The sequence below is a fragment of the Eriocheir sinensis genome, chromosome 28 (genome assembly GCF_024679095.1).
Source record: "Eriocheir sinensis breed Jianghai 21 chromosome 28, ASM2467909v1, whole genome shotgun sequence".
Taxonomy (NCBI): Eukaryota; Metazoa; Arthropoda; class Malacostraca; order Decapoda; family Varunidae; genus Eriocheir; species Eriocheir sinensis.
In genome coordinates, this window is record NC_066536.1 from 3,666,462 (window position 1) to 3,688,733 (window position 22,272).

The 22,272-nt window shown below is 47.2% G+C and overlaps 1 protein-coding gene across 3 annotated transcripts in view; it reads left to right on the plus strand.

The window, feature by feature from the left end:
* The first annotated feature begins 989 nt into the window (after nt 1-989).
* LOC127004376 (shootin-1-like) overlaps nt 990-22,272 on the plus strand; it is a 64,103-nt gene continuing 42,820 nt past the window's right edge. For 2 of the 3 annotated variants that reach the window (XM_050872010.1, XM_050872012.1), the window contains exon 1: nt 990-1,148. The gene's annotated coding sequence lies outside the window, so the exon portion shown is untranslated. Of the gene's footprint in view, nt 1,149-9,899; nt 10,035-22,272 lie in introns of those variants that run through there. The other variant, XM_050872011.1, reaches the window with a different exon arrangement.

A 22,272-nucleotide genomic window follows, 5' to 3' on the forward strand; every position in this document is an offset into this window, starting at 1 on the left:
TTTTATAGTCAGCAAGTTTGTAAGCTCCCGAACCAAATACAAAATACTACGAAAATGCCTTAATGTATATGTATAGCTCTAGTGTTTGGCGTTGATACAGAAATGAGGAGGAAATTCTAGAAAACCACTATACAGGAAATCACTTTATCAGTACCCGATACTGAGTAGAAATAACGGATCATTGTGGAGAATATAGATTGGTTTGGGCGCTTACAATGTCTCTGGGCCAGTTTTCTCCTCTGCTGTCACCCTATCCTTCGATATTCCACTTCCCTCTGCTCTATTCTCTCTCATCTGCTCTTCCCCTCCCCTTTGATGCCCATTTCACTTTGCTCTGTTCCTCTCTCATCTTTGTCTGCTCTGCCCTGTTCCTCTCTCAGCTGCTCCCCCCCTAGCTCTCCTATAGCTGTTCCTCTCTCATCTTCTCTTCCCCTCCCCTTCGATGCTCTATTCCTCTCTGCTCTGTTCTGCTCCTCTCTCTTATGCTCTCCCCCCATACAGCTCCCGAACAAAAAAACAAAATACCACGAAAATTCCTGGTAGCTAGAGTTTCCAGTATGGTTTTCTGAAATTTCATAACTTGATTGATTGATAGTTTATTGTTGCAAGTAAATATGAACACGTAACACTATACAAGAAATTTTCGAAGTCTTTGGTACTAGTTTGGAGGCTTACTAACCCATCATGGCGTCTTTGGTATTGGTTTGGAAGCGAAGTGTGAAAGTGGCCCTATATAGTCATTGTTAGCTGCCAAACCAAACTATATTCTCCACAATGGTCCGTTATTTCAACTCAGAAGGAGAGATTTCTTGTGTAGTCCAAAAATTTCCTCCTATTTATATCAACGCCAAACTCAAGAGCTACAAGAAATTTTCGTCGTATTTTGTGTTTGGTTGAGGAGCTAACAAACTTGGGACTGTAAAACTGGCCCGATGGCTCTGTGTTGGACTGTCGAACTGGCTCAAAGTAACTTATTTCTTCGTGGTGTATGATAAGTTTACTGATGGCGAGGCAGCAGCAGTGGAGGCGAGCGGGGAAAGCGGGCGCGGCGGGCAGTCAGCTGTGAGGCGGTGGTGCGGTAAGACGGGAGCAGGTGAGGGCGTGCGGCGCATACATTCATCCACCCCGTAACAGCACATTATTGACTGGTGAGTGTGTGTGTTCTTTTCTCATTTTCTTATAACTGTCGCGCCTTCTCGTGCCCCATTACACAGGTTATTTTTCTTTGTCTTTCCTCTCACCTACCTTGCGTGTCACACATCTCAATGTATCTTTTTACACTACCTTGTTACATTCCAAACCTTCTCGTTACTTATAGAGCCTTCACCAGCCTCTCCCTTAGTAATATGCTTGATAAGAAAGCTCGTGATGTGTTGTTACAGAATGGCTTGTTGGGAATACTGGTGATTACGGTCGTTTGTGATGTGTGAGGTAGGTAATTAACGATATGTACGGCTATTGACAGGTCGGTTAAGGGTTATTGGTGTCAGTTGTTACGCTTCCTGTCAGATGTCACGTCCTACCAAGTTCATTAAGCAGTAGCAGGAGTAATAATAGGACGTTTCAGCCACTGACAGCCATCGTATAGAACAGTGAGCACGCAACACACACACTTGCCACTCATCATTTGTTTCCCCATGATTCCCAGAGCCTGTGTGTGTGTGTGTGTGTGTGTGTGTGTGTGTGTGTGTGTGTGTGTGTGTGTTATTAGAGATTTGATGTCGTTTGGTCTGTAAAGGTTTGTAGCAGTTCCACCTATACGTGCAAGGACTCTCACCCGTCTCCTCCCCATGTTTCCCCCTTCCGGTAAAGCATCGATAATGTCTATTTAAGAATTAGACTTTCATAGGAGTATTGGCCGTATCGTCCCATGTCCACGGTGCGCCAAGGCCAGACACTAACACCACCACCATGTTTATCGCCTGATTTTATAAACATCGTATCAGTCTACTTACAATGATGACTGATTTGTCTTTTTCAAGGCGTGGATAGTTGGTTTTGTTTTTAAAAGCTCTTTACGACTTCGTTATAATATGTCGACTTAACTGTGATAATCCAACACAAGGATAACTCCGTCTCAAAAACAGAATTAAAAGCCAAACTTGCCACATAAATGTTAATGAAAACTAGCACTACGTTCAGTAAACCCGGCGCATGTTTTATGAAGGAGTGTAAGCAAACCCTTCCACGAACCCGACAGTCGAGCGTCGCCTGCTGATTCGATCGCCTGTAAAGCACCTGTTTGGATAATCACTTGTACCCCGTATTGCGACTGTTTCTGTGACGTAAGGATTGACAAGTGGAGGTAACAGAGGTATGGACAGTGACTGGCAATACTGAGTGACTGCTTGTGATGCACTGACTGGAGTAAAACGTCTAGACTCTATCAACGAACCTAAGATTGTGATGTAAGGATTGACAGGCGTAGGTAACATAATAATGGGTAGTGACTGGCAATACTGAGTGGCTGCTTATGATGCACTGACTTGAGTAACACGTCTAGACACTGTATCAGCGGACCTTAGATCGAGTCCGGACCATCGCAGACAGATGTTCAACCCGACTATTACCTTCCTTTGTAGGCTGGTCGGGCTGTGATTAGCGCTACCTGGGGAACGTGGGAAAAGGCAACCTGTGCTCACCCATAAAAAGTCAGGTATTGTGTTCTTGGAAATTGGGAGGGGTCTTTGCTCCCGCCGACTCCAAGGTCTAGGATGCAGGGAAGAGTGTTCGTGGAATTACAACTTGACAAATCACCTCCATCATAAATAATTAGCATTGTTATTCGGCAGGTGTGGAGAGAGATAAGTAGGGTGTTGACGTTCTGATGTGTGTGTGTGTGTGTGTGTGTGTGTGTGTGTGTGTGTGTGTGTGTGATCACCATGGTCTTATCACTCGCTGGACCCACGATCTCCAGCCAGTACCCCTTCCGATTGAGATTTGGAGCTCAGGTGTGTGTGTGTGTGTGTGTGTGTGTGTGCGTGTGTGTGTGTGCGTGTGTGTGTGTGAGAGAGAGTGTGTGTGTGTCTGTGTTTACGATAGAGGGACAGGTTAAGGGCTGACAAAATGGTAAGCTTGCTCAATAGGAAAAAAAAAAAAAAAATTTTTTCGGATTTCGTGTGTGTGTGTGTGTGTGTGTGTGCGTGTGTGTGTGTGCGTGTGTGTGTGTGAGAGAGAGTGTGTGTGTGTCTGTGTGTGTGGTAATGCAGTAACTCGGCCGCGGCATTTGGCTCCATGGAGAGGACTGTTGTGTTGACATCGGCGTGGGCTAACCAGCGTGCGTGCCAGCGGGGGGCATCGGGCCGCATCGCTGCATACCACGACATTCCGTCGATCAGATGACCAGTGCGAGGCTTACCAAGAGTGTGTTCCCCCCCCCCCCCCCCCCCTCATTGCCTTGACCCGCCGGCGAGGACAAACAGCAGTAATTAGCTTCGCCGCCTCGGGGTTATTAGGTTATTGCCTCCCCTCCCCCCGGCGCAGGTCCGGCCCCGCTGAGTAAATGCGTTATTGCAGGATAAGTCACATGATATAACTCAAGCCATGAATTTCAGGCACGTCGCAGCTCCTGACTTGTTTATAAGCCAGTTTTACCGCATCAATTAAAAGTAATGACCCAACTTTTATTATTTTTTTATTAGTTTCTATTATTACAGGCGAGACACCCAAGTAAAAAAAAAATACAGCAAAAAACATCTCTACGAAACGTGAATTGCAAATAGAGTCTGTCAAACAAATCAGAACAGCAAAAAAGAGACAATAACAGCAACGCTTTAAACAACAACAGGTCCGTCACAAATATCAGGTGTGCGGCGTTGGCTGGCCGGGTGAGGGAACGCTGAGGGGAGACAACAAGGTCGCGGGAGGGGAGGAGGGGAGGGAAAGGGAAAAGAGATTAAAGATAGAAGATGAGAGCAGAGCAGAGTTTAAGATAAATCAGAACAGATCAGAGAATCGGGAGTAGAAAAGAACAGAGAAGAGAGGAAATAAGAGGGGGGCAAAGCATACTATAGGAGGGGGGTGAAGAGCATAAGAGAGAGGAGCAGAACAGAGCAGAGAGGAATAGAGCATCGAAGGGGAGGGGGAGAGAAGATGAGAGAGGAACAGAGCAGATCAAAGGGGAATAGAGGATGGTAGGCGAGCTAGGGGAAGAGCAGCTGAGAGAGGAACAGGGCAGAGCAGACAGGAATGGAGCATCAGTGAGGAGGAGAAAGATGAGAGAGGAACAGAGCAAAGTGAAATGGGCATCAAAGGGGAGGGGAAGAGCAGATGAGAGAGAATAGAGCAGAGGGAAGTGGAATATCGAAGGGTAGGGTTACAGCAGAGGAGAGAGGGGAAAAGGGGAGGAGAAAGTAGGGGAAGAATCAGAGCAGAGGAGAGGAGAAAAGTATAGCAGAATAGAGATAAAAAAAGCAAATTAAGTAGCTAAGAGGAAAGGAGATCGAAGCTGAACAGAAGGAGAAGGAAGGAACCAAGAGCGGAGGAGAGGAAAGAGAAGCAAATTGGAGCCGAGTCAAGGCAAGAAGAGCAGATTGGAGAGGAGGGAGGAAAGGAAGGGGAGGGAGGAACTAACGGCGGCACGAACAAAGGCGTTTATTCGGGGTTGGGAATTTTTCGTCGTGTTAGCGATGTATTTGAGGAAGTGCGTCACCCGACCACACGATAAGCGGCGCTGATAGTGACGCTGCGTAGGATGCTGATGACTTGGTTGTGAAATGAAATGTGAAACGCGAACAGGTGTGTTACTTAATTTTTCTGAGTATTGTGCGAGGGCATTTTCTCTCTCTCTCTCTCTCTCTCTCTCTCTCTCTCTCTCTCTCTCTCTCTCTCTCTCTCTCTCTCTCTCTCTCTCTCTCTCTCTCTCTCTCTCTCTCTCTCTCTCTCTCTCTCTCTCTCCCTCTTCTTGAACTGTATACAATGTTCATAGGTAGTGAGTGATTCTTGAGATTTCCTCGAGCACACCTTTAGCTAAAACCCTCCTTCACATCTTTATTGACTCCTCCTTCTTTCCTACTCTTAAAAAAATGATCTCCCTCCCTCTCCCTTCTCACGTTCATACGTTCAGTGACTTTTAAGGTTTCCCAGCGCTGAGCCGTTCACGTTATCGTTCATCTCATCATTCCCATCGCGTAGCCCGTTCGTCCCTTCAAGGTCACCAGCACCGTCAGAAGGAACCCCAAACACGTCCGTCCTTGCCCCTCCCAACGCCACACACGAGGCAGAAGGACACTCATGCCAGGGAGTCTGGAGGCAGAGTCCTTTCGCGGCACTAACACCGTAAGACCACACGCCCGTCCTTCCCAAACACAGCGTCACACAGGAGGCGGAAGGGCACTCGATACTAAGGAATTTACATATAGATCCCTTGCTCGACACATAAAGGGAGACTAGCATCATACATCTGCCGCTGCCCACCACAACGTCCCATGGGGGACAGACAGGACACTAAAATATTGTTCTTTAATAATTTTCTTTCAAGTATCAACTCTCGCGCCCTCTCGTGCCCCAGAACACTGATTTTTTTTCTTTGCCATTCCTTTTAAGCACCCACCTTGCCACACCTCTCAGTGTATCTTCTCACACTACCTTGTAAACTCCCAAGCCTTTTCGTCACTTATACAGCCCTTTTCTTTTAAATTATCCGTCTGTTTTCCTCCCGGTACCCAGGAGTCGAGAGAGAGAGAAAGAGAAAGAGAGAAAGAGAGAGAGAGAGAGAGTCTTCTCTGGAATATCAGAGACACGCCAGTCCTTGTCGACAGACCGATTTGGTCGGCTCGGCTAACGCCAGCCAATGGAGTCGGTCTGTCGGCACTCTGTTACGGGCCACCTTTGGCAAAGGCTTGTGCTCCCTCCTATAAGGAGGGAGTAAATTTTTAACAACAACTAGACTAAGCTGTATTCTTATATTCGCCACCACACCACTATAACCTAGCATACCGCTGAGAAAGGTGGAATCGTATTGGTGGTCGTTGGGAAAGGTAGAATCGTACTGATCATCGTTGGGAAAGGTAGAATCGCACTGGGGGGGTGCTGGAAAGGATGGAGTCGTGTTGGTGGTTGCTAAGAAAGGTGGAATCGTATTGACAGTTGCTATGCGTGATCAAGGCCTATTTTTTACGATATTGCGAACAGAGTACATAACGCCCACAAGACCCCATCATGACGTTACCAAACCCGAACCACTTCCGCCACGCTGACGCACTACATCGAATTCTTAGTAATTGGCACGATTGATAGCCACTCAATCCGTGATCATATCCTGCGGAGAGCACGTGACGGGGATCAGGATGGCTTATCGGAACGCGTAAAGCTCCGTCATTTCCTCCAATCTGGGTACACTCGCTCTGACTCGGCCCACACGTAACTCCTGGACTTGTACTCTCAAACCCCTCGGGCTCTTGTTACGATAGATTTTAAGACCACAGGAAAACAACGCGTCGGGTTATCAAGAGTGTTTTACCTGTTCATGGCGTAGAAATCTGGCAAAACTACCGCCAGAGATATGAAACACCCATGGAAATCCCTACAACTTCTACGAGAGCCTCTTTAAGTAGATATACCTATAGGCGTCGAAAGGTTTGAGAATATTGGTTCTGGGCTCTTTTTGGCTCACCTCAACGCGTAGCACATCAATCCCTTCAGCTCGGCTTGTCGCCCTGGCCCCTCCCCTTCCCTGCCCTCCATTCTGCTTCTTATGATTGGTTTATGTAATGTTTAAATGTGCCCCAGTCTGTACGTTCCTCCCCGCGATACATGCGATTTATAATAATCTTAATTGGTGATGGATGGGGCTAAAGGGAGGAGGAGGAGGAGGAAGGGAGGTGATCCATTAAACTGATCTTCAAACGGGTTAGTGGTATTTTAAAGGCGACGACCAGTCATGAAACTCTCCTCCTTCTCCTCCTGATTCTCTTTCCCTTGTCATTTGCTACAATTTCAACGTTCATTACTGGGTTTAAAAATACCTGTGCTACACAATATGTGTTAGTTATGAAATGTAGCAAACGTATTTATTTTGAACACGTGTGCTACATAATATATATAAGGCATAAAATGCTTGACAAATGAATGGCTTTGTGGCTTTATTTAGAAACGTTATTACTCCAATTTCAGCTGTAAATTTCGCGGCAAGCAACTGCCATTTTATTTCCGAGTATTTATGGCGTGCATGATGACTGAATGACACTGGCCCGTTGCCATTAACATGAATTCACTGAAGAGTTTGTTAAAGTGTATATATCTTAACTTACAAGAAAAAACGCGTCTAAGTAAATGTAAATGCATACCGTATCAAGTGTTGTGTACTTGTTACAGCGCATGACCAGCCGTGTTATTCTTTGCATTCTCAGACCTTCGAGAAACTTTCCTTGGTGATAACGAGCGCCTTCAGACCCACCTGACACCCTCATTCTCCCCTCCCCCCCTAAAAACCTTATCCTTATCGCAATCAGTGGGATTTTTATGAGTGTCGCTTCCTGTTATTGCTGGATTATTGTTATTTTATCATCATTATAGTTGTTTTTATTGCTCTTAAATTCTTGTTTCTATCTGCACACACGCCTGCATTTATCTCAGCACTCGTTAGTGATTCTCATCCGTTATTTAAACACTATTGACTTGGGATTACAAGCTCGAAGTTTCACAACGGATCGGATCTGTTTCGTTTTCCGAGGTTCGAATAATCATAACTTTGGTCCCTGTCCGCTCGTTACCGCGTTTACGAATCAATACCGGCTTTTCCTGTCTTCCCAGCAGCCTAAAATACTGTATTACCTGCAACTCTTCCACTACGGTATACACCGACTGTGCCATGTTTTAAAGTTGTGTCCCAGCCTATGCATTCCTCCCTGCGATACATGCGATTTATGATAATTTTAATTGGTGATGGATGGGGCTGAAGGGAGGAGGAGGAGGAGGAGGTGAGGTGAGGTAAGGTGAGGTGAGGTGAGGTGAGGTGATCCATTAAACTGATCTTCATACCAGCCTGTCCATTAGTTTATTTGCTCATTTCACACTGTCCTCTACAATAACCTTAATTTAGACACTCATTAACCTATAGGCCAGGCTTGGGTTAAAGTTAAAAGGCTTGCACTTCACCTACATCACGATACCACACCGCATACTCACTGTTGTACTCTAAAACATTTGCTACAATTCTCAGGTACTACATGAAGTTCGAGTCCATACAAACCAAATTCTTGACCCCAACTGTATATATCTACACATACATCGTTCCATCCCTTCCATACTCTGACCATCACCACCTTCAACCTGCCCATTACACCAATTACCCTCCCCTCCCCTATAACTACTGTGGCGCTGCTGGTCCCATTACACACTATTTTGCTCGCGCCTTTGTCATCAGGGTCCGTGCCAGAGGTGTTGTGCTGTAGTGTGGCGGGCTGTAGCATGAACCCCACACACGCACGTCACCACACACACTCCCTAGCTGTCTTGAGGAGGGAGAAGCAGCATGTAAACCTCCTTGTCCGTGCCCCTGTCCGTGACCATAGCTATTCCTCAAATATTGTGGCTTAAGGCCCGTCCGAGAATAAAAGGGGGGTGAGGAAAGTAACAGCTATGGGAAGTCGCTATGAAGTTTTGTTATTATACAGCTATTGCTCAGAGATTGTGGTCTGGCGTGCGTTCGAGTGAGAATGAAAGGGTGGCGAGGGTAGCAACATCTATATGGGAAGGCGTTTGCAGAGCTTTGTCTTTTCCTTCCTCTCTTTTACTATTATTTCCTTCACTACTGTCTTTCTATTCTGTTCTTTCCTTTATTTGCTATCGCACGCGTGAGTGAGAGAAGCAACTCAAGACACCCAAACATACGATAGTTGGGTGAGTGGATGTGTAGTGAGGGTTGGAGTGGGATGCAAGGGAAGGAAGCAGGGAGAGGTAGGCCAGGTAAAGGGAGATAAGGGAGGTGAGGGAGAAGGGATATCGGAGAGAGAAGAAAGAGGTTAAGGAAGATGGGAAAGGGAGAAGGGATAAAGGAACAGGGAGGAGAGTTAAGGGGAGGTAGAGGAAGACTGGAAGGGAATGTAGTATTATACTGAGGTAGGGTAGGGCAGGGAAGAGCCGTCAGTCACACCGTCAGTCACTCATCACAGCGTCGTTCCCAGCCTCCCCTACCTCACAGCGCCTTCCACTTCCAAAACACGCACCTCACAAACAGTTCCTCGTCAACACCTCTTATTTACAGTTACCAGGTGTGTGAGCGTCTGACTGGGTGACTGCTCCTGGCCCAGCTACTGCTTCACACACATCTGTCTCTGTCTCATTGACGGGAGCTGCTTTCCAGGATGAGAACGGGGTCTGATGCTTTGCCGTGTGTAGACAGATCATCCCGCCAGCCGCCATACATTGCAGCATTCTCGCCATATGGTGCATACGGCACGGAACATTACTCTCGCAGCTTGTGGTCGTTTTGATGAGCATCTCTGTGTGGTAGAGTCGGAACAAAGGGGGAAACAGGAAGGAAGAGTGACGGGCTGCTCTGTGCTGGGTGGGTGAGTGGGTGGTTGGGTTTTAAAGTGCAAGGAGGGGAGGGGAGCCGTTCAATTTTCCACCTGGCGTTTCCGTGAGCTGCGGGGGGCGCGACGTCCGCTCGGCAGTTCGGAATTAAAGAGTGGGAAGGAAGTGTTGTGAGATGGGAAGAGGGAGTTATTATAGGGACCTCCGCTTTTCCCATAACTTATACTTCGCTTCCTCACCTGCATCTCTCCCCCTCACCTTCCTTACACGTGGGTGAAAGTAATGTCCCCATCCTTCCCTGCCTGCCTTCCGCGTCCACGGCCAAATTTTTCTCGTTATACGCATTTTTTTTTCTCTTTATGGACTTTTTTCCGCTTCCACGAACTCGCACTTTTCTTTTTTTTTCCCTCCTCGTAGTTCTAATATACTTCAAGTTGATGAATTGGTGGAGCCAACGAAAAAGAAGTCGTTAATGAGATTCGGCTGAGGGAGGAGACAAGCTCTTGACGCTACCCACTCACGGCAGACGATCACCGATTCACCAGTCTTGCACGAGGGTAAGCAGTGGGCAAGATCTTGACACGGCGATTTTCTCTATTTGGGTAATTTGGGGCAAAGTAATCTCGGTCAATCTAGGAAATATAAGGTAATTCATGATATTTGCTTTTCTATTTAGGTAATTTGGGGCAAGGTAATTTAGGTCAATCTAGGAAATATAAGGTCATTCAGGGCAGTTTTTTCTATTTAGGTAATTTGGAGCAAGGTAATCTCGGTCAATCTAGGAAATATAAGGTAATTCCGGGTAGTTTTTTTTCAATCTGGATAATTTTGAGCAAGGTAATCTCGGTCAATCTAGGAAATATAAGGTAATTCCGGGTAGTTTTTTTTCAATCTGGATAATTTTGAGCAAGGTAATCTAGGGCAATCTAGGAAATATAAGGTAATTCAGGGTAGTTTTTTTTTCTATTTAAGTAATTTGGGGCAAGGTAATCTAGGGCAATCTAGGAAATATAAGGTAATTCAGGGTAGTTTTTTTTTCTATAGGTAATTTGGGGCAAGGTAATCTAGGGCAATCTAGGAAATATAAGGAAATTCAGGGCAGTTTTTTTCTATTTAGGTAATTTGGGGCAAGGTAATCTCGGTCAATATAGGAAATATAAGGAAATTCAGGGCAGTTTTTTTCTATTTAGGTAATTTGGAGCAAGGTAATCTAGGGCAATCTAGGAAATATAAGGTAATTCAGGGCAGTTTTTTTCACATTAAGGGAGGGAGCTCAAGGGCAAGTGACAAAATAGGCAACAGCAAAAAATCCCGCTAGACTTTGCTCCGAAAAAAAAGAAAAGAGCGTGAGTGTGGCCAGAGGAGAGGTCAGTTTCGGAAGGTGAAGATAGTGTAAGTATTTTTTTCTGTGGTGGGCAGTGGAGTGACGCAGCAAGTCTCTTTTATTGTTTTATTTTACTTATCTCTTCCCATTACAGGGGTTGATAAGCCTATGTGACCCTTTATCTCCAACCATAACCAGGACGCGATAGGGCAGGAGAATGAGGGTTGTTTTGACATGTCCATCGACCCCCTAAACCGCGTGACTCGCCGTTCAATAGCGGTCACGTCGGTTGATTCGCCCCGCCGGAATGCGTGACGCTCCCGCAATGATAATAGTGGCTGTGTGGCAATTTGCGTTGTAGTTCATTAAGGGGTGGGGGAGAGAAAGGAGGTTAAGCAGAGGGTGGGGGGGGGGGGGCAAGGAGAGAGGGTAAGAGAAGGGGAGAGAGGAAGAGAGAAGGATTGAGGGAGAGACGATGAGGGGGCATATTCTTAAGGGGTAACAAACGAGGAAATAACACCCATCACCTTTTTTTTTCCAAGTTATCGAACATGGTGAAGTACTAAAGTCGGTATTCTCTGGAGCCTCCGCCTCTCCCATCAACCATTTCTATCGGTCGAAAAGGAGATCAATCGGGTTCTAACGAGTGTTTGTATAGGTTTATTTTACAGACGAATGATCACACTACCAGAAGAGTCATCAAACTACTACTGGAATTGCCCCAAACTCCTACGAAAAGCCTTGTCAAATGTGTGTGCTTGGGCGCCGAAATGTTTAAGAGTATGACCCTAAATCCTGTGTTGGACTTTACCATATAGCTCTGTACTCTGACGTAAGGGTAGGTGGCTGCTGCATCTTAAACTGTATGCGTATAAGAAAATAGCGTAATCTGTCTGCCGGCATATCATTACAAAGGTCTGGCCTCGTTAGCAGAGTGAGGTAGTGCAGGGGAGTCAGGCTTGCACGCTAATTTCCCTGCAGGTGGAGGTGGTCTTAGTTAATTGCTCCTGTTTATCTGAGGGTCGCGGAGGTAGCCTTGGCAGTGACCGTCCTCTCTATACCTTTGTTGTTTCTTGCTCGCCTGTTCTTGTGTAGGGTTGTTGTTGTTTTTGCTCTCTTTCATAACTTGTATATTGTGCTTTATGTCTTCCTAGTCTGTGTTGCCTGCTAAGTTAGAGTAGGTTCTTTTTTTTTGTTTCTGGGTACGGTAGTTTTGCAATAAGTGCCGTTTTGGTTCTCCTCTTCTCATTTACTTCATTCCCGTTAATCTTGGTTTTGATTAGTGATTTTGGCTAGTTTCCTCAATCTTTTATTTCCTCATTGATTTACGTTGTTCAAACCTAGTCATTTATAGTCTTTGAAGTCTATGATTTTCCTGTGCTCGCCTCTGAATGTTTTTGCAGTGAATGGTAAAGGTTGCTGCATACACGGCGGCAGTACTGATTGATGTCGCGCTGAGCCTCGAATATCACGTTGCCTTTGATGTCTCTTTGTGTGTGTGTGTGTGTGTGTGTGTGTGTGTGTGTGTGTGTGTGTGTGTGTGTGTGTGTGTGCAGCGTCAGATCATACATAACCCGTGTTTGTTTAAGTCCTCCATCTCCTTTCCCTTCACATCCCTTTTCCTCCCCCTCTTAATCTTTCTCCTCCTTCTCCATCTTATTTTTCTTCCTCTGCTTTCCCTACTGCTCCCCCTCCTCCTCCTCCTCCTCCTCCTCCTCCTCCTCCTCCTCCCCTTTCCCCCCTCCTCTCATTCTTCCTCCTCCTCCATCGTGGTTTTTTTTTCCTCTGCTTTCTCTTGCCCTTACTCCTCCTCCTCCTCCCTTGCTTCTCCTTGGACGCTGCAGTAGAGGAGTGACGTACTGTTTATTATCCTCGGCGGGGGTCGGGCGGGCGGGGCTGCGGGATGAGGGGTCAGGGGGCCGCTGTTGCCGCCGCTGCGTGCCGAGTATCTGATGCCTGCGGTCAAGGTCACGCCAGGATTCACGTTTCGCTACAGCAAGTTTACATTTCGCGGTGCCGTGGCGATGGTCCTGCGCGTGCGGTCAGGTTGTGAAACGCTGCTGTGAACACACTCGCTCGCCCCGCCGCCACAGCCACGGGGAGATAAGGTAGGGACTCCGCCTCCGCCGATACCACCACCATCACCATCACCACCACCACCGCCGCCTCCTCCTCCGCCGCCGCCACTTTACTCTGTACGGTGCCTCTGACGATGACGGACGGCTGTTATAATGTTTGCCTTGTGCATGGCGAGTGGCGAGGAGGGAGAGAGAGAGAGAGAGAGAGAGAGAGAGAGAGAGAGAGAGAGAGAGAGGGGGGAGGGAAGGTGCGAAGAATATATAACTAAGCATAGAGAAAAAAAAAAAAAAGTGACGGCAGCAGAGAGAGAGAGAGAGAGAGAGAGAAGCGATTAGCAGATTATTATGTCACTGTGTTGCTCACGACTTTAAGGTCACGTGGCGAGTGGCTCCGGTGGCCGTGGCGGAGAGGGACACTAGTGGACAGGACACTTGAGAGGACAACCGCCGCCGCCCCGAAGTGGAGGAAAGCGGAGAGCAGCGGCGTTGGGCGTGCTGAGGGTCGCGGGCGGTGCTCTCTGCGGGTTTTCTTGGTTGCGTTATGTTACACAGTTATGTTACACAGTTATGTTACACAGTTATGTTACACTCTATTCCATCAAGACCGGCGCCTGTGATGTCCTCGCTAAATCTGCCCCACCAGCTTCCCTTCCCCTCCCCCTTGATCTCTCGCCTCCCTCTCGCTCCCCTCCCCCTCACCCCCCCTTCCTTCGCTCGCCCCCTTGTGGTCAGTCAATGAGGGGGGCGCGGATGGGGAACACTCTGGGGACACAAACACCCCATTCCCCCTCTCTTTCTAGGAAGGGGGTGATGGAGACAATGGACGGGGGAAGGTTGAAGGGGCGGCGTAAACCCTCGCTTCCCCTTGCTCTAATGAGGTTATGAAGAGGGGAAGGAAGGGGCGGAGACTAAGAGCGGCGACTTGTGTGTTGGGAGCCACGCGCCGCCCAGCCGACCCGTCCTGGCGAGGCTCTGTGCGAGGGGGGAGGAGGAGGAGGAGGACGAGGAGGAAGAGGAGGAGAAGAAAGAAAAGAGAAAAAAAAAGAGAAGGAGGAGGAGAAGGAAGAGAAAGAGAAAGACAAGGAGGAGAAGGAGAAGAAGAAGAAGAAGGAAAAGAAAAAAGAAAAGAAAAAGGATAAGAGGACGAAAAAGGAGAGGAAAAGAAGAAGAAAAAGGGGAAGAAAAAGAGAAGAAAAAGGAAAAGAAGAGGACGAAAAAGGAGAGGAAAAGAAGAAAAAGGAGAAGAAAAAGAAAAAAGAAGAAGGAAGAGGAGGAAGAGATAGAGGAAGAGGAGGAGGAGCTGTTTGTTGTGAATAATTTTTTTTTTTTTTACTGCTACCCTTCATCTCACGTCTTTGCCACATGTTGATATAGGCAAAGTCAAGTTCAACCTTCATCCGTAGAGAGCTTTTCTAAAGAAGTTCGATTAAAAAAAAAAAAAAAAAGCTCAGGATACATTGCGTGGATGTCATTAAGCTGATCACCTGGCGTCTCACCTGAAGGCTCGGACAGGTGAGGGGGTGAGGGGGAGAGGGAGACGGGGAGGGGGGAGGAGAGGGGAAGACCTATCAATACGTGGGGAGCTTCTTATGCCTCCCCTTTGCTGAATTTTCCCCTTCCCCTTTTTCTCACCTGCTCAACCTTCCCCTTTCTTCCTTTTCCTCCCTTCTCTTCCCTACTCTCTTCCACTTCCTTTCCGTGCTCCTGTTCACATTCCTCCTCCTCCTCCTTACTTCCATTTTCCTCCCCGTGCGTGCTCATTCTTCCCCTTCATTATTTTCCCCTCCCCTGCTTCCAGTTCCCCTTTTCTCCCGTTCGCTTCCCTGCTCCTCCTTCCCCTTTCTTCATTTCCTTTCCGTGCGTGGTCATTCTTTCTCCTCCATTATCTTTCCCTCCCCCATGGTGCTCCTTCCCATTTCCTCTCTCTCCCTTTCCTACTTCGCCTTTCTTCCATTTTCTTCTCGTGCTCATTCTTGCTATTTCATTACCTCTCCGTCCGTCTCCCTCTTCTTCTTCCCCTTTATTCCATCTCCTTCTCGTGTTTCCGCTTCTTCTTCATTCCCTTTCTCTCCCCTAATCCTCCTTCCTTCCTCTTCCCATGCGCCTCATTCTTCTTCGTTCCCTTTTCTTACATTTCCTTCCTGTGTTTCTCCTTCCCTTTCATTCCCTTTCCCTCTCATGGTCTTCCTTCCTTTCCCTTTCTTACGCTTCCTTCTCTTTCCTTCCCCTTTATTCCCTTTCCTTCCCCTGCTTCTGCTTCCCTTTCATTCCCTTTTACTTCCTTCGTCCTTTCTTTCCTTTCACTGCGCCCCTTACTTCTTCCTTTCTTTTCCTTTCCCTGCTGCCTCTGCCCTCCCCACGCACGGCAGCTGAGTGTGGGCTGGCCGAGAGGTTTAAGGGCGAGCTCCAGTGTTTGGTGACGGGCTTATTGGGCTGGGGAGGAGGCTGACGGGTCTCGTGGCTTAAATACTCGAGTCTTTATTAAAGGGAGACGCGGCAAAGAGCTTTATATATCCTCAGAGGTGACCCTGCGCGGCCTGCTTGGCGTCTCATTAGGTACAGTTATGCTAAACGGAGCCGAAGCAACCCGCACACACCTCACGCGCCTAATATGACGCTGGATGGCGCGACGACAAACAGGCTGCGAGGAGGAGGAGGAGGAGAAGGAAGAGGACATCATTTAGACGTACCCTATTCCTTACCTTTCCCCCTCCTCGCTTTTTTACCCCTTCCCTTCCTTTTCTCTCATTTTTCTTCCCTTTCCTTCCCTTTCCTTTCATTCCCTTCCCTTTCTCTTCTTCCCTTCCTTTTCTTTCCTTTTCCTTCCCTTACCTTCCATTTCCTTTCTTTTCTTCCCTTCCATTCCCTTTCTTTTCTTCCCTTCCTTTCCTTTTCCTTCCCTTCCTTTCCCCTCCCTTCCCTTCCATCTGCTTTCCCTTCCCTTCCCTTCCCTTTCCTTCCCTTTCCTTTCCTTTCCTTTCCTTTCTTTAAATTCCCTACTTTTCCCTTCTCGTTTTTTCACTATTTCCACTCTTATTTGCTTTGTCTCACCTCATATCTACTTCTTTTCCCTTCTCTTCCCTTTTCTTTTCCATGTTTCATTATCTTGGTTTCTTTTCCCTACCCTCCCTCTTCCACCCCTTTCTCTCTTTTACCTTTTTTTTTAACCTTTACTCCATCTGTTATGTCGTCCTTTCTTGCCTTCTTCCTGTCCCCTTTTCTTTTCCTCTCACCTCCTTCCCCTCACATAAATAATCACTCCCCCTCCCGTCCTCTCCCATCCCGTCCCTCCCCTTCATCCTTCTCCCGAACTCCCGCCTTTTTCCTCGTCGTTGCCAGCCTCGGCCAAGAAGTCGTGGAGGAGTTTCCGCTGTGTTCCTTTACCTGGCTTTGGTGTGGCGGCCGCGAAGAGCCTTGTCGTGCTGCCTCTGAAACTTGCCCTCCATCCGTCTGTCTGCCCGTCTGTGTCCGTCTGTCACCCTGAAACTATCCCACCGTCCGTTTGTCTGCCCGTCTGTGTGTTTACTTGTGATGCTCCGATCCTCCCACTTAACCTCTGAAAACAACCCTCCATCCGTCTGTCTCTCCGTTCGTGTCCCTCTCTGTTCTTCTCTCTGTTCACTCGTCGTGGTCCCCTGATACTTCCCAAGCTGCCTGTGAAACTAACCTTCATTTGTCTGTCTACTCGTCTGTGTCTGTCTCTTGTTTCGTTGTTGTGTCCTGATTCTACCAAGTGTCGCCCTGAAGCTAACCCCGTCATCTGTCTATCCGTCTGTGTCCGTCTGTATATTTTGTAGTGGTACTCTGATCCTCCCGAGTGTCTGTCTGAAGCTAAACTACCGTCTGTTTGTTTGTCTGTCTGTGTCTGTTTGCCTGTCTCTTCTACATCGCCACCACAACCACCACCGCCGCCACAATTTTGTCGACGGTCCACACGATTCATCTGTCTCTCCTGTTCTTCTGTTTTTTTCTTCCTTTATTCTTGGTTTTGGCATTTCGTATTTTATTTATCCCTTTCCTTTTCCTGAGGTTTGATGTTTGTGTGAAGCAGGTGTGTATGCCCCTCCTCCTCCTCCTCCTCCTCCTCCTCCTCCTCACGCACGGGTCTTATTATATTAGCTGTTCGTGTCGGTGGCGCGTATGAGATAAAGGGGGAGAAGTGTCAGGTCTTTATGTGGACCGAATTGACATTTATTTTTTCTTCTTTCCTGGTATAGTTGTCTTTGTTTTGTGCTGTCATTTTTCTTTGTTTTCCATGTTTTGTTTTGTGTTGTCTCCTCTTCTATTCTTTTCCTTTTCATTTATTTTCTTTCCCTTTTCATTTATTTTCTTTCCCTTTTCTTTTCTTTTCCTTTCCTTTTCTTTTCCTTTCCTTTTCTTTCCCTTTTCTTTTCTTTTCCTTTTCTTTTCTTTCCTTTTCCTTTTATTTTGTTTTATTTTCTATTCCTTTCCGTTCTTTTCTTTTCCTTTTCTTTTCCTTTCTTATCCTCTTTTATTTTCCTTTTCTTTTATTTTCCGTTCTTTTCCTTTCTTTTCCTTTCCTTTTCTTTTCTTTTCTTTTCCTTTCCGTTCTTTTTTTCTTTTTTTCTCCTTTCCTCTCCTCTCCTCTCAGAGCTCTCCTACCTCCACTCACGTCTGGTCTCGTAAGGTGCTCATGGTAAAACAAACTGGCATCGTGGATTGTCCCTGTTTGCCACAAGGAGGAAAATAGGCTTTGCAAATGTATTAAGTGTTGTGGGGACTCGCTCAAGGGAAACGATAACATCCATCCTTCAAGGGGTTGTGAAATGTCATACACAAATTAAAGTAGGTAAAAAAAGTAGACAGGAGATAGTGGAGTCCAGCATCCTGCCCTCTGTCATACTCTACTTCAGTGATGCTGGGTTTTGGGGGGGGTGGTAGGCGGGGCAGCGACACAGGATGGGAAGAGGTGCGGAAAAGGTCGTGGGGTCGTGAGTAGTCTGATAAACAACATGCACAGGACGACGTGATTTTTTTCTTCAGCTATAGTGAGTAGATTAACCAAATAACGTTCTATATCTCAAAAAGGTAAGAAATAAGATGATCTGTTTGGTTTTGTTCTGTTTTGTTCTCATCTTCTCTTTTTTCACCTTTTCTTTGCTCTTCCTCTTTTCTCTTATCCTTATCCTTTCGTCCCCTTTTATTCCTTTCTCCTCTCTTGGGTGTCCGTAATCAGCAGACTCCTACTGTTCACTACTACCGTTCTCCTTATCCCCCACCCCCTCACTCACCCTGACTAATCCACTTTGTCGCCTTCCTTTACCCTAAAAAGCGAAAGATGTATGTGTGTGGGGTGGGGTGGGGGTGAAGAACTCGTGGTGTTGGTGAGTACTTTCAAGGTTACTTCCGGGGGCAGGAGGGAGAAGCAGCAATGACGTCAAATGAGGCTGGTAAGAAAGAGGTCGTGAGGTTGGTGATGGTCTAGGGTGGGAGGTGCAGGAGGGGTGGAAGGGGAAAGGAGGGGACGCGAGAAAGCTACCTATGGGGGAGGAGAGTTCGTGTATAGGGTTGTCGGGAGGTGGCGGAGGAGTGAAGGGGGGAGAGAAGGGGCGGTGCATGGTTAGATCTGAAGGTGTGATTGTAGAGAAGGAATTGGGGTTAGTTGGTGGGCTAGGTGGTTTAGAGCGAGGTCGGAGGGCGGAGAGGAGGGACAAAGGTTAGGTGAGAAGGAGGGGGTGTAAAGTGGGTGTGAGGTTAGTGGGCGTGGGGTGAGAAGGGTTTTGAGAGCAGTCGTGCAGGGAGTCTGTAGGTGGGGGTATCGGTGGTAGGGTTAATTGCTTTTGATGAGCCTTGGTTTAGATTTTGACCACAGGAGTCGGTTTATATGTCGCGGCAGCAGCGTTATAATCTTGTGGCGGGCGCTGGGGACACGAGGAGACCCGAGAGTCACGTTGGGGGCGGGTCATCTGAAAGCCATTTTTCCAGAGGGAGATGAGAACGATTGCACACGCCCGTCAGATTGTGGCCGCGGCGTTCAGGGAGAAGGAGCGGCAGCGGCGGCGCGGTAATTCACACGTCACGGAGCTCAGGGCAAGACGGCGTGAATTTCTCTTTTCTTCGCATTTGGTGAACAGCTTTAGCAAATAATCTGATATAACTCAAAGGGTAACAAAGAGCCTCGAGAAAAATGATGAGCTGTTTTGTTCCCTTCTGTTTTGTTCTCGTCTTCTCTTTTCATTTTTATCTCCTTTTCCCTTTTTCTCTTCTCTCATCTCTATTCTTTCTTCCCCTTTTGTTCCTCCTTTCTTGAGTGTCCGTACCCGAAGTTTTGCAACTGGAGGAGTAGGAGGAGGAAGAGGAAGGGGAAGAGGAAGAGGAAGAGAAGGAGGAGGAGGAGGAGGAGGAGGAGGAAACATGAGAAATGCAGGCAACAGAAAGCCTATTAGCTCATTACGAGGTTGCCCGCTCTCGACAGTCACTTGGTGAACTCAGAGCAGATGAGAGCACTCCGGTATTCAATGTCTTCCTGACGTAACGAAATGGCGGTCGATTCGATTTTTAAAGGAGGTGATGGTATTCGCATTTACTACACTTCTGATTGTTCCAATGGTGGATGACTTGGTTTGAGTAGAAACTCCTGTCAATGTCTGTATTGGCAGGAGTTCCCTCAGGATGAAGAAGAGGAGGAGGAGAAAGCCCACCTTCCATGAGAAAAGATTAGACTGATTCTGGAAAAGAGGACGTGTGTGTGAGCGCCGAACCAAGACCCGTGACCAAAGCAAAGCAAAAATAACCCATCACGTGCCGCCCCATCCCGCACCGGGCGACTGGCTGACTGACTGAGCGGCCGGAAGGGGCGTGGGACGGTCCTGCTTGAAGGGCGCGTCGTCATTCTAAATAGCAAATAAAAACACGCACTGAAAAACGCAGATGCAGCGTGTTCACGAGAGAAGCGACATCCGGAGCACTAGGGAAGAGGGAGTGTACGGGGGAGGCGTGGCGTGGCGTGGCTTGTCGTCGTGGGGCGTGGTGTGTCGTGTTATGGTTCGTATTTCAGACGCTTTCGATTCTCACAACGGATCCTTCCAAAGCTCATAAATAAAGTAAATCGGGTTCTCATGAGTGTTTTTCACGTTCATGGCGCAGAAGCCTTGTCGAACTTATCACTAGGCTCATAAAATTACCCATGGAAATACCCACAACAATCTCTACGAAAAACTTATCAAATGTGCGTGTGTGTAGGCCTTGAAAAGACTCGAGAGCACTGGCCTATGTTGTGATATGGTGGCGTGCCGAGAGGGGGCGTGGTGGCGTGTTGAGTCTCGCCGTGTTGGGCCTTGGCGTGTTGTCTCGGTGTGTTGAGTCTCGGTGTGTTGAGTCTCGTTGTGTTGAGTCTCGTTGTGTTGGGCCTTGGCGTGTTGGGACTTGACGTGTTTGGGAGTAGCGTGTCCCGGCATAGGTTTTCCCACTTGAGAGTACTACACAGAAGGGTCTTGTTGCCCTCCCCGCCACACTCCATGAGGCACCACGCGAGAATGTACTACTTTCTTCCTCCTCCTCCCCCTTCTCCTCCTCTTTTTTCCTCTTGTTGCTGCTGCCTCTCCCTGCTATGTTCTCTAGAAATATCAGTTACTTATCGTACTTCTTGGGCCCCTGTTACTACTACTACTACTACTACTACTACTACTACTACTACTACTACTACTACTACTACTACTACTACTACTACTACTATTACTACTACTGCTACTCCTATTTCAATGCTGATGTTGCCAGGGGACGAGTTTTGCTTGTTTGTTTGTTTGGGTTACCTAGCCTGTTTGTTTGTTTGGCCTGCGAATCTCTTCTCAGTTCTCATCCAACCAGTCTTCATCTTCATCTACGGCGATTCCTGTTTTGCTTCTGACGGTTTCATTTGGTTATGCTGTTGATAGCCACGTCAGCGATCTTATATATCATCGTCTTTAGCTCCTCCTGCATCTCTCCGCTTGGTCGTTTTATGCGGGTTTTGATCTGAACTTCCGCGCTAGTCAGAACACTTACGTCTTCTCCTCCTCCTCCTCGTCTTCCGCGCATCATCCATTTATTACGGTGGTCGGAGATATGAGATCCGCTCGCTTCTCATCTTTCAGCGTGTCTGCAGCTCAGCCTTTTCCTCCTCCTCCTCTTTCTCTCCTCCTCCTCCTCCTCCTCCTCCTCTTACTCTTTCTTCCGCTCATCTTCCTCCAAGGTTGTTCATCGCTGCCGCTTCTTATTATTCTTTTTCCCGCGGTGTTTTGCCTGCAGGTTTTGTCCACTTCGTCTCGGTCGGTGGATGTCTGTGGCGCCGTGGAAGTAATAACATGACGAACGACGTGTGTGTGTGTGTGTGGGGGGGGGGGGGGGGGGAGAGAGAGAGAGATAACAGTACAGGTGATTGCCGAGATGGTGAAGGCTGGTCCAGTCTGTAGCCTCGTCCTGAAACTTGACGTCATAAACTGGAGGATGTGGTAAGTCCTCGTCCGTGGTATTCCCGTAAATATTTAGACACCTCCTCCACCTCCTCCTCCTCCTCCTCCTCCTCCTCCTCCTCCCTCTTATTTTCCTCCATTCTGCATCCGGACCATTGTATACCATATGTTTTCTTATACATGAAAAAATAAGACTTAAGGTGTAATTTCATATTCATTACATCCGATCGTATCTGTGAGCAGCGTTTGTTGGTAATGGGGAAGGTGGTGTTGATGGTGGTATGTGGTGGTTAGAGTTGGTGACAGAGTTGGTGGTTTGTATTTTAGTGATCGTTATCGTGTGTTGGAGGTGGTGGTAGTAGTAGTGGTAGCGGTAATAGTAGCTGTTGCTGTCGTAGTAATGACTATTGTTATTGTCTGTGGTGGTGGTGGTTGTGGTGGTAGTGGTGGAAAAAGGGTTGGTCCCGAAATTGACCTCTCTTTCGGCCACCTCTTATGATTCTTTTTTGTAGGAGCAGCGAGTAGCGGGCTTTTTTTTTTTTATTATTGTTTCCTTTTTTTGTGCCCTTGAGCTGTCTCCTTTGTTGTAAAAAAAAAAAAAAGTGGAAGTTCACGTTTAATGGAAAAGAAATTAATCACGAACATCATTTTACATAGAGAGCAAGCAGATAATGAACACGGAGAAGTTCTAATAAAGGGACGAAGAGCGAAACTAACGATTCTAACTGGACATCTGGGCAGTGAAGGATAGAGAAATACTAAACAACCTTACACCCATTAGCCAGCCTAGAATAATCTGTAAAGTGGACAAATCGAAGAGAGTGGAGAAAATCAATTATTGGAAAACACCTTAGTACTCTTGCACCCAGGGGTTAGACTGAATAATTTCATTTAAAAATCCAGAGCAAATTCCCGAGTGTACTTGGTGGCAGACACTACTTGTTTGCGCTAAAATATGCATGTAGAAATGTCCCGAATAATG